Raw genomic sequence first — 9035 nt, 5'->3', positions numbered from 1 at the left:
CTTGGGTTTCCAAGGTGGTATCACTACAGAAGTAGATTGCCCAACCTTCCTTCTGAGGAGTGGCTGGTGGGTTTGAACCACCAGCTTTCTGGTTATCAGTCAAGTGCCTTAGGCACTATGCTACCAGAGTTCCTAGTTATTGACATAGGTCCACAAATACTAATTACCACAATATTGTAGCTAAAACATTAGTCAGAAAATCAATGACTATAAAAAATGCCAGAAACAACAAAAACAACAGCACATTCTTGGAGCCCATTCAGAGGAAATCATGTGATTCAATACATCATTGTAACTGGATAATAATGACAGCTCTGACCGGAGCACATTAGAAGGTTCAAAAAGTAAATTAGCATAGAGTTTTAGCCTTATAAGTATATTGATCCATGTAAACCGTGATTATGAAAAATATTTTTATGGTTATAACAGGCCCTCAATGAGATGGACTGACACAGTGGCTTCTACCATGGGCTCAAGTACAGCAAGGATCATGAAGCTGGCACTGACTGGGTGGTGTTTTGTTCTGCTATGCATAGGGTCGCTATGACAGAGTCTCTAGTACTTAAAGTACCAGTAACTTAATTGACTGTGCCTCACTCCCAAACAGTTCTCCATGTGTGATCAAAACTTATAGGATCCTAGTGGAATAGAGAGAATATACAAGTTAAGTTATATGCAATATATATTTTTGGTGTGGGACAGAGTCATTTAGAATTAAAAAACTATCTGAGTTGGGCATGACTCCATGGCAGCTAACAACAATAGGAATATTCTTATAAAGAATAATTAATTTCTGCTGAGGTATTGCATGTAAATTTTATGTACAGTTGATTTGGTGTTACTCCTTCTGACAGTGTCACCAGTGCAGTCTGCATTTGCACCCCACCCCCACCCACTGCCCCGTTGATGCCACTGGATTGGAAGACAGAACTCTAGATGGGGAAGAGTGGTGTAGGCAAAGAAATAGAAGAAAGCAAATGATTTAGAGCAGAGAACATGTCTAGAGAGGGGAGTAAAAATGTCACTTGGAAAGTAGCTTACAATCAGGTGACATAGCACTCAAACTGCTCATTGAAAAAAATTATGCTTAATTTTCTGGATAATGGTCAGCCATTGAAAATAATATGAAAGGCAAATAATTCAGGAAAATTATTTTTGCATTCTGTTATGATTATCTTTACATTAAAATTTAGGAGGCAAAAATAATGTGCCCTTTCAAAATATTTGGAAAATATAAACAAACCAAAAAAATCAAACTCACTGCGGTTGAGTCAGGTCCAACTCATAGCGATCCCTCCTTGGGTTTCTGAGGCAGTATCACTATGGAAATAGATTGCCCAACCTTCATTCCGAGGAGTGGCTGGTGGGTTTGAACCACCAGCTTTCTTGTTAGCAGTCAAATGATTTAGGCACTACGCCACCAGGGCTCCCTTGGAAAATATAGAAAAGTACCGAAATGGAAAAGTTATCCATCAAATATTCACTCTCAAACTACCACAATTCATCAGGCATTAACGGGCAAGACAAATAAGAAAGGGAAAAAATAGAGGCAGAGAAATCATTGAAAAATGCTCCCAATGAGAAAATATAGCAATTATTGATAAATCATGCTTTTGTTAGCATTTCATTTACTGAAGTTAATTGTTCAGCCAAATTATTCTGTGGAAATCATATTCTACTACCAAATAAAACTGTGATTTGCAAAAATGTATGAACATCCCAAATCTTGCATTTTATGCTAAGAAACAAATATGGTCAATTATCTTCATATGCTATTACTTTGAACTAGTGGGATGGTTTGAAGAGTTTTATAATTAATTTTGGAAATGGAGGGCAAACAGAAGAATAATTCATTAATTAGAGATTTTTCTTTCCATCTCTAATCATTAGTCAGTATTCAGTGCCTTCTGAAAGAATTGATCATAAATCATTTTCCTTTAGTTTCTTCATTAATAACATGGGACCATTTAACTGCATGCCAATTCATGAGAAAAAGAATATGTGAGAGTAAACTGATATTTTCCAGCATTTAGGAATTCTCAGAGAACAGGTACTGAGTACAAAACATCATTTTCATTTCTTTGGAAAATAAATGTATTGGGGGCGGCGGTTGGAAATCGCTGGTGCAGCTGTCATTTTACCACATTGGTAAACAGCTTTAGAGTGCTACCCTCTGATATGCTTCATGAAGAAAATGTTAAAGTTAAACCTATGGTAGATTGTAAAAGAGTTTCTTATCAGTATTTGTGTTTCTGTCTTGGTCTCCCTGACAATATGGGTCAAGTTTACCAATAATTCTTGAAAAATAGCAATTACTGCAACAGGCATGGTCAACACACTGGATTTGGTGGATAATTGGACTTGCATAAATTTTTTTTGTTGTTGTTGTTAATCCTGTTGGACAGAGATTCATCAGGTTAGGGGTGATATTCACACAGAGTCTCTAGTATTTAAAGTACCAGTAACTTAATTGACATGCCTCACTCCCAAACAGTTCTCCATGTGTGATCAAAACTTATAGGATCCTAGTGGAATAGAGAGAATATACAAGTTAAGTTATGTGCAATATATATTTTTGGTGTGGGACAGAGTCATTTTAGAATAAAAAAAACCTATCTGAATTTGTAAAACAGCACATGAAATTACTTAAGTTATAAGATAAGAAACAAAGAACAATTGCCTATCAATTTGTAAAAACCCCAGATAACACTCATTTACATTCTTCTCTTAGCTGCAAAACCATACAAAAAAGTTAAGAAGGCTTTCTTAACATTCATGAGCAACCTCAAAACTAACCCAGGAGTAATTTTCAAAGTAGCTACATCTTTCTCCACTGCAAACACATTCCTTCCCACCTCCATGAGTTCTCTTTCCTCTGTGTTGACAATACAGAACCTTCAGTAATTTGAACTAGTTGCCAAAGGAAAAGTAAAGCCCTCATTCTTGAGAAGATGCCTGATGGAATACTTGCTGTAGCCAGCTTCTGAGCGAGGTCCTCCAGCTGCATATGCACACACTCAGAGCGCCTGTAACTCCTTTATAAATATCTAGGGCTGGGAGAATTCTTTTCCAGAAAGACACCAGGAGGAAGCATTTTCTTAACAAACTTAGTGACTGGAAATAGTAATTTCCATCCAACATGGAAAAGAAAAGTTAAAAAGAAGAAGATGAAGATGAATGAAAGAGAGAGAGAGAGAAAAAAAAAAAGGCATAGGGTATCAATTGAATCTGTTCCCTGCACCCTACGAGAGACTGATTCAGAGGCAAGTCATCAAATGTGATTGTTGATGCCTTATTTCATTTCTGAATAGCTCTAAAACAATAAAGGGTAATAAAACAATTTTTGAAGTAACTACATCTTTCTCTACTGCAAACACATTCCTTCCCACCTCCATGAGTTCTCACTCCTCTGTATTGACAATTTACAGAACATTCAGTAAATTGAACCATTTTTGAGTAGCTAAGCAAATAAAATCCTGATGTTAGTTCTATTTTCATTAACTTGACCTCACACAATAAAGACCTAGAAGCCCATTGCAGGACACTGTTCACTCTTAATGAAAGAACAGCTTAAAATATTCCCTGGGACAACTGAAAACATCATTTATTTTGTCTCCAGACTTGTTTTTTCTTTAGCAATATTTTTGCTGAAAATCACAAGAAATTCTATTGTCTTCCTATTTCCCTTTCCTCCCCATGTCAGCCCCAAGCCCAGTTTGCTTCTGTTAGAGGGGAGGCTGAAACTTACCTGACTCAGGATCCTTCCTTACTGTGTTAGTCATGAAAAGATGAATTAAGATTGTTATCTTCTCTTGATGGATGGTTTTTCATTTTTGTTACACTGAAATATTGTTGAATTTTCCCTAAATTTGAACAGGGTTTGTAACTAGGGAATGTGTAACTATCAGAAATTGTATTAGCATTCAGAATTATCACCAGTAATTGTTACCACAGTTTCCTAACAATTACCATTTTCAGCAATAGAATGAGGGGAAAGTGCCATTCATTTAACTAAACAGTGTAGAGTTTTCATTTAACAAGACTGTCCAAGCATGAGCAAAAACGAAAAACAGAGAATACTAAATATATATTTAAATGCAGACAAATTCTGATGACAAAGTCATTATTTCCTAGCTCAAATCAAAATTTTAAACAGTTTACTTCCTTTATGTCTTCCGAAGAGTTTTATGTAACAAACTTTCAGTGTCATGACTAATAGCAGTTCTTGCCAACGATTACTATCTTAAAACTGCTACTCAACCTTTGTGATTTGCAGTACACTTCTTATTACAGGATACATTATGCAGAAACCCTCTGCTATGTGATGGGACATGGCAACCCTGCTGTGAGAATGCCTATCAGAGCTTCTTTTAAGGCCCTTTCTCAATTGTCAGCAAAGTATTTTTTAAGGTTAAAAGGTGTAAAATTATTCTGAAATGCTTTTCTGACCTGTCGCCTATCACTGCAAAGAGCTATAGTTCATTTTTTTTTCTAAAATTGTATTTTTTTGAAATGCAGTAATATTATAAGAATACGTTTTACACAAGGAAAATAGTTACCTGAAATTTTCATGGTATTTTTTTGCATGCCCTCTTCTCCAATGACTGCAATATTAATCATTGTTTCATGCTTAGAATTATCATTTTCAATTCGATTTTTCTTATCCCTAGCCTCCATTTCTGCAATGAAATTAATATACTTTTTGCATCTCTTTCTTTCTTTTTAACTATTCCCCTATGGTAGTTGCTTCTTATTCCATAATGTCAAAGTCAAATTCACCACTGTCATGAAGTATAATTTCATTATTCAGAGGCATACGGGGCCGATGAGCTGTCATTCTCTAAGTTGCACCTGTACTTTGATTGAAACCACACTGGAAATCAGCAGGAAAACCAGAAAAAGGTTTTGATTCTTCCGCCTTGTCTGCTTTCATGGTTTTCCAAGCTTGCTTGGCTAGAGAATTCCCAGGCTTGGTAAATCATTTAAGGTCAATGATCCTATAATTTAAAATCCTTGGCCTATGAGGCCCCATCCCCTGTTTTCTATAGGGTGGAATTCCCAATTGTCACTAACTGTTTATACTCTACTAAAATGTCTGGTAGATTTTGAAAACCAGTTTAGGCCAAGCCTGGGGAGTTTTCTAGCGTTGTATAATCCCAGGTATAAGGAAAATCATTGGAGAAATTCAACACAGAGTAAAGACAGCAGGCCCACTCCGCATATCTTAGAACAAAGAGAATACTTTGTCCACTGGTACCAATTTAAGTCATGCCTAAATTAAGTAGGACTTATTATTTATATTGTAGGTTTGCACACTTCATTCATGTGAAATAATCTGGGTCAGAATTCTGCTGCTTTTCATTGCTATTGATTTTGCACAACTGCTGCCATACTAATCTTATTTTTATTTATTTATTTTTTGTTTACTTTTCATGGAATACATAGTATATCTCTATGGATTTATAAATGATGAGGTCAGTAAAGAGCATATATCTCACGAGCTTTATTTAGGTGTTGGTCTTATTGTGAAGAATTGGTTGTTTCCAGATTTATTTTCATTTGTGAGGGTTTATGAGATTATACCTACTTGATATTTAATAGTTCAAAATCTGCTTTGCATTTAAAGAGCAACAGGTTTATTTGCCCTTTAGAGCCAATGCTCACTGAATTTCAGGCATTTTATGTGCCCTCAGCAGAGATGAATTGGCTGATGGTTGAAAATACAATGGAATTCTCAGTCAAGAGAGAGGATATCAGGACCCATCAAATTTTACCATGTAACCTGTTTTCCCTACCTCTTTTCTTCTTTGCCCTCTGTTTTTTGATATGCTCACAGGAGAGGAAAATAACCCCTTTTCTACATTCCATTCTCTAACTACTATGTCATTCTTGATAACATTGTAGGAATATGTGTGTGTGAATCAAACACATTATCCATATTGAAGGAAGGTTATGGGAAAAACTAAAGGCAGCGGATCTTGCTCAGGCATAAAGTCTGAGACAGGAGAAATCACTGAGGAGTGTCACACTGTGACATCTCTCTGCAGGAAAAGATTTGCCATGAAGCTAATGAAGCTTAAGCACCCATGTTTACCCCTGCCCAGGGCTCTGAGAGGGACCTGGGCACTGTGTTCATTGGACATAAGTGTTTGTACAATTAGCGAGAGTATTTTAACCACAGTCAGTTAGGATTCTGTCTCTTCTCACTGCATCCTCCCTGTCTACTTTACTTTCTCTCGTGCCAGGTGATGATGGAGTGGCCTTGGCATTTCTGGGAACCAGCTAAGGTGATGCTGATTTAGGGAGACACATCATTTGGATTGTTGTTGTTGTTGTTGTTTGCCATCAAGTCGACCCCGACTCATAGCGACCCCTCCTTGGGTTTCCGAGGCAGTATCACTATGGAAGTAGATTGCCCCATCATTTGGATTAGTAGAGTATTTTCATGAGGTCCACAATTAGTTTGTTTCTACACAGAGGACATTGAAAATAAACTGGGTAATCACCTCATCTAATGATATCACCAATTTGAAGAATACTTACAGTTCCTCACAGTACAATTAGAAATAACCTGAAATCTTATAGCTCCTACATGAAAGAAATTTGATAGTTTTTTCCAAAATTTTCTAACAATGTTTAAAAATTTACCTGAAAATACCAAAAACTAATTGTAGAACTGAAAGAAGGTTTTCTATATGATTAAAAATGAAAAACCAATTTTGATCAACCTGAAAGACTAAAGACTGAATTATATTCTTCCTGAGAAAATGTTATTACAGAGTTGTTGTCATATGAAGAAAAGATCGAAGAAAATGTATATATTAGAGAGTATTATAGAGGAATGGCAGGCAGTTAGCCATTGTGTGTGCATGTATTTCATGACGTTGAAGGTATTTCTTAAGGAGCACTGGTGACATAGTGGGTAAGTGTTTGGCTGCTAACTAAAAGGTCAGCCATTCGAGCCTACCAACTGCTGTGTGACAGAAAGATGTGACAGTTTGCTCCCATGAAGATTAAAGTCTTGAAAACCCTATTGGGCAGTTCTACTCTGTCTTATAGGGTAGCTATGAATCAGAATCAATTAGACAGTGTGGTGGTTAAGTTTGTGTGTCATCTTGGCTAGGGCTGGTTGAGTGGCTGGGCAGCTGGTTGTAGTATTCCCCACGATGAGACTAGGAATGAACTCCATGGTGGAATTTACTGTGAGCAATTGAGTGGCTGCTTTCAGTAGGTGGTCTGCTTCGGGAATGCTAGCTAGCATTCTAGCTTATGGTATGTTTGAACCCTGCATGTAACTGTGTCATTGTTCAGCAGCCTGCCATGCTCTACAGACCTTGGGACTTTCAATGGACTTGAATTAACGGCCTGCCAGGTGGTTTGGTAACATCAGGACTGTGCCATTTCATTTGTTGACCTTGGGTTTGTTAGCTTCAGCAGCCAGTAGCTGCCTGAGTGAAGAGATGCCTCTAGCTCCAGTGGGCTGGGAGCAAGAGGCAGAGCTGAAGCCCACAGTTGAGGGGCTTTCACCCAGGCCCTAGAGCTTGGCATTTGTAACTTGAACTTCTAGCCTCGCAAATTGTAAGAAAATAAACTCCTGTTTGTTCAAGCCATCCCATTTGTGGTATGTTCTTGTCAGAGTGGCACTAGGTAACCAGAACAGACAGCAGTGGGTCTTGTTTTATTTTTGTAAGGCATTTATCCAAACCAAAAAACCAAACCCACTGCCATCGAATCAATTCCACCTCATAGCAACCCTCCTTGGTTTTCCAAGGTGGTAAATCTTTATAAGAGTAGATTGCCTCATTTTCCTTCCATGGAGTGGCTGGTGGGTTTAAACAGTCAACTTTCTCTTTAGCAGTGAAATGCCTTAGGCACTGCATCATCAGAGCTCCTTAAGGTATCAGTGTTTTAAAATGGATAATTTGCTGTGATTTCTTTTTTTCAGTCTAAAAAACTCATTCACTTTTGTACGTAATTTTGTACTTCAAATAATTGTTTTCTTTGTTTATTTTTCCTAAAGAGGACCCTCAAATCATATGGAGTTTAGCTCTACAAATGTGGATCTGCTCCTGGTAATGCTTATAGTATTACACCAAAAACAGTAATTTTAACATGACTTTAAAACTCTTCATCTTACTCCTGTTGTGAAAGTAAAGATAATTTTATCCTTATTTGTATTGATTTAGAATTTCATCCTATTTCAAAAGTGATCAGTATCACTTTTATTGATAACTCTTTTGTTGCTCATTCTGAAGAAAAACAAATAAATGAAAACCTTGTCTTGTTGAAAAGAACGAACAATTATGACCAATGTGAAGAACTTTTTACACACTTCCTGTACTATATAATTCTGCTTCTTTTTATACAAATTATTTTACCTGTACAATTCAAAGACTCTATACTAGTGGTGGCAGGTCACTGCTAATTAGTATATATTTTGCTACTTGCCTGGAGCATTGGTGGATCTGTGTGTATGTATACAGTTTATGTTTGCCTTGTGCTTATAATTTACATACATTTCTAAACTCTGGTCTCTTAATTTAGGTTGTCATTTCCCATACTGATGTATAACAATGTAATCTCAAAAAGATGACAATACTTGGCCTACAAGGAGTAGGTCTATCATTCACCTCTCTGCGTGACTGTAGTTAATTCACTTACCTCAAATTTCCTCATTTATAAAACGATGATAGTATTGCCTGGCTCACAGGGTAACGATAAATTATTAATAAATGAGAATATGCTTAAAACACTTTGTAAAACACTGAGTGCTACACAAATGTAATTAATTTTTGAAATCCAGATAATTTGTACTTGTCATGTTTGGATATATATGGAAGAAGAAAATGTGGATTATAACATGACCTTTAACAGATTAGTGGTTGTCAGGGACTGGGAGGAGGGGGAAATGGAGTGTGACTGCTTACTGCATACAGATTTCCCTTTGGGATGAAAAAATGTTTTGGATCTAGGTAGAGGTGATGGAAGCACAACACTGGGAATGTACTAAATGCCACTGGCTATAGAGTTGGCCA

The sequence above is a fragment of the Orycteropus afer genome, unplaced genomic scaffold, assembly GCF_000298275.1.
Source record: "Orycteropus afer afer isolate SDZICR_OR568_19922 unplaced genomic scaffold, OryAfe1.0 scaffold00089, whole genome shotgun sequence".
Classification (NCBI taxonomy): domain Eukaryota; kingdom Metazoa; phylum Chordata; class Mammalia; order Tubulidentata; family Orycteropodidae; genus Orycteropus; species Orycteropus afer.
This window is presented reverse-complemented; position numbering follows the sequence as displayed.